The following is a 4184-nucleotide window of genomic DNA, read 5'->3' on the forward strand; positions in this document are numbered from 1 at the left end:
TCTTACAGGCTGAGCGACTGTAACCGGGAACAGATCTTAGGAACTTCTGTTCCCACCTGGAGATGACTTCAGGACACAGAGCGGAGCCTGGCCCAACTGCCAGTCAGAAAGGCGGCTCGTACAGGCTGAGCAACTGGTGAGTGGGAGACCTAGGCTGCTGGGGAGCAGAGGGATCTCTGCGGAGTGCACACGGAAAGGGCAACCCCTTCCCTGACCTGCCCTGTCCTCCCCGATCCAGTGACTGGGAACAGATCTTAGAACTTCTGTTCCCACCCAGAGACAACTTCAGGACACAGAGCGGAGCCTGGCCCACCTACCAGCCGGAAAGGCAGCTTGTAGAGGCTGAGCATCTGTGACCAGGAACAGATCTTAGGAATGTCTGTTTCCACCCGGAGGTGACTTCAGGACGCAGAGTGGAGCCTGGCCCAGCTGCCACCCAGAACCTGGGCTGCCGGGGAGTAGAGAGTTCTCTGCGGAGTGCACACGGAAAGTGTACCAGGGACACAGACTAGATACAAGGGAAAGGCAAGAACATATCACTGACAACAAAATGGCAAGAGGAAAGAGAAAGGGTATATCCCAAGGAAACCAAGACAATCTAGCAACACCAGAACCCAGCTCTCCCATAGTAGCAAACATCGGAATTCCAAACACTCCAGAAAAAGAAGACACAGACCTGAAATCATGCCTCAAGATGCTGATAGAGTTACTTAAACAAGAAAGGGAGGAAAAGCAAAAAAATTCAGAAGGTTTTGAAGAAGAAACAAGAAAAACACTCAAAGAACTCAAAGAACGAGAAGAAAACAGAACCAAAGAAATAAAAAAATGGAAGAGGGAAATTAAAACAGAAATTGACACAATAAAGAAAGCTCTAAAAGAGATAACCCTAGAGTCAGAACACCAAAATAAGAAATCAGGAGTCACAGAAGCAAGCATTTCCAACAGATTACAAGAGATCGAAGAGGGAATCTCGGGGGCAGAAGACAACATTGCAAACATAGACAAAACAGCCAGAGAATATGCAAAAACAAAAAGCTCCTAACCCAAAATGTCCAGGAAATACAAGACACAATTAGAAGACCGAACCTAAAGATAATAGGAATAGAAGAGAGAGAAGAGTATCAACTAAGAGGCACAGTAAATATCTTCAACAAAATCATAGAAGAAAACTTCCCTACCCTCAAGAATGAGATGACCACGAGCATAAAAGAAGCCTTCAGAACTCCAAATAGGTTGGACCAGAAAAGAAATACCTCCCGACACATAATAGTAAAAACATCAAGTGCCCAAAGTAAAAAAAGAATACTAATACCAGTAAGGGAAAAAGGTCAGGTAACATATAAAGGCAGACCAATCAGACTCACACCCGAATTCTCAACAGAGACTATGAAAGCTAGAAGAGCCTGGACAGACATCATGCACTCCTTAAGAGAGCACAAGTACCAGCCCAAGCTGCTATACCCAGCAAAACTATCAATCACCATCGATGGAGAGACAACGATATTTTAAGACAAATCAAAATTCACACAATATCTGACCACAAACCCAGCACTACAACGAATTATAGGTGGTAAACCCAATACAAGGAGGGAAAATACAGCCTAGTAAAAACAAGAAAACTCCTAAACAAGAAAACTAAAAGAAGAAAAAAACACAGACACAACTCAACCCAAAAAAGCAAAAATGGCAGGAAACAGAAACAATTATTCCTTGATATCTATTAACATAAATGGTCTCAACTCCCCAATAAGGAAACATAGACTATCAGACTGGATACATAAACAAAATCCAGCCTTTTGCTGCATACAGGAAACTCATCTCAGAGACAGAGACAGACACTATCTCAGAGTAAAAGGGTGGGAAAAAAACTTTCAAGCAAACAGCTCCAAGAAGCAAGCTGGAGTGGCTATTCTAATATCGAATAAAGTAAATTTTCAACCAAAAGTTATCAAAAAAGATAAAGAAGGACACTTTTTACTCATTACCGGGGAAATCTGTCAGGAGGAACTCTCAATCCTTAACATATATGCTCCAAATAAAAAATCACCCACATTCATAAAAGAAACTCTACTAAAGCTCAAAAAATACATTTCACCCCACATAATAATAGTGGGAGACTTTAATACCCCACTCTCACCAATGGACAGATCAGGGAAACAGAAACTGAACAAGGACACTGCAAAACTAGCAGAGACTTTGAACCAACTAGAATTAATAGATATATACAGAGCATACTATCCTAAAGTAAAAGAATACACCTTCTTCTCACCACCCCGTGGCACCTTCTCGAAAATTGACCACATAATTGGACACAAAACGAGCCTTCACCGATATAAGAAGATTGAAATACTCCCATGCATCCTCTCAGATCACCATGGTCTACGGCTGGCCTTTAACAACAACAAAGACAACAAAAAGCCCACATACACATGGAACTAAACAACGCTCTGTTAAAGGATAGCAGGGTCAAAGAAGAAATAAAGAAAGAAATTAAGGACTTTCTAGAATTCAACGAAAACGATAAAACAACATACCCAAACCTATGGGATGCAATGAAAGCAGAATTGAGAGGAAAACTCATAGCCCTAAATGCTTCCAAAAATAAACTGGAGAGAGCTCATATCAGTAACCTGACAGCACAGCGAAAAGACCAAGAACAAAAGGAAGCAGATATACCCAAAAAGAGTAGACGGCAAGAAATAATCAAACTTAGGGCAGAAATAGACCAAATAGAAACAAAAAGAACCATTGAAAAAATCAACAAAACAAAGAGTTGGTTCTTTGAGAAAATCAACAAGATTGATAAACCCCTAGCCAGACTAACTAAAGGGCAAAGAGAGAGTATCCAAATTAACAAAATCAGAAATGAAAGTGGTGACATAACAACTGAAACTAAGGAAATTCAAGAAATCATCAGATCCTACTACAAAAACTTATACTCCACAAAATTGGAAAATCTGGAGGAAATGGACGAATTCCTAGACAGATACAAGGTCCCAAAGTTTAACCAGGACCAAGTAAACCATCTAAATAACCCTATAACACCTTAAGAAATAGAAGAAGTCATCAAAAGCCTCCCAACCAAAAAAAGCCCAGGTCCAGACGAGTTCAGTGCAGAATTTTATCAGACATTTATTGGGGATATAACACCAATATTCGCCAAACTATTCCAAAAGATAGAATCAGATGGAATATTACCCAACTCATTTTTTGAGGCTACAATAACCCTCGTACCTAAATCACACAAAGACCCTACAAGGAAAGAGAGCTTCAGACCAATCTCACTTATGAACATTGATGCAAAAATACTCAACAAAATCCTTGCAAACCGAATCCAAGAACACATCAAAACCATCATTCATCATGACCAAGTAGGCTTCATCCCTGGGTTGCAGGGATGGTTTAACATAAGGAAATCCATCAATGTAATCCACCATATAAACAAATTTAAAGACCAAAATCACATGGTCATCTCACTAGACGCTGACAAAGCATATGACAAAATCCAACACCCCTTCATGTTAAAAGTCCTGGAAAGAACAGGAATCCAAGGCCCATATTTAAACATAATAAAAGCAATATACAGCAAAACAACAGCCAACATCAAACTTAATGGCGAGAAACTTGAAGCAATCCAACTTAAATCAGGGACTCGACAAGGCTGCCCACTCTCCCCCTACCTATTCAACATAGTACTGGAAGTCCTGGCTGGAACAATTAGACAGCAAAAGGAGATCAAGGGGATAAAAATCGGAAAGGAAGAGATAAAAACATCACTCTTTGCCGATGACATGATAGTGTACTTGAGTGATCCCAAAAATTCCACCAGAGAAATCCTACAGCTGATAAACAAGTTCAGCTAAGTGGCCGGATACAACATTAACTCAAACAAATCAGTAGCCTTCCTATACTCAAAGGACAAACATGTGGAGAAAGAAATTAGGGAAAAGGTACCCTTCACAATCGTTACAAAACTATGAAATACCTTGGTGTGACTCTAACTAAGCAAGTGAAGGACCTGTATGACAAGAACTTCAAACCTCTAAAGAAAGAAATTGAGGAGGATCTCAGAAAATGGAAAGATCTCCCATGCTCACGGATTGGAAAGATCAACATATTAAAAATGGCCATCCTACCAAAAGCAATCTACAGATTCAATGCAATCCCCATCAAAATTCCAACCC

This window comes from Micromys minutus (genome assembly GCF_963924665.1).
Source record: "Micromys minutus genome assembly, contig: SCAFFOLD_678, whole genome shotgun sequence".
NCBI lineage: Eukaryota > Metazoa > Chordata > Mammalia > Rodentia > Muridae > Micromys > Micromys minutus.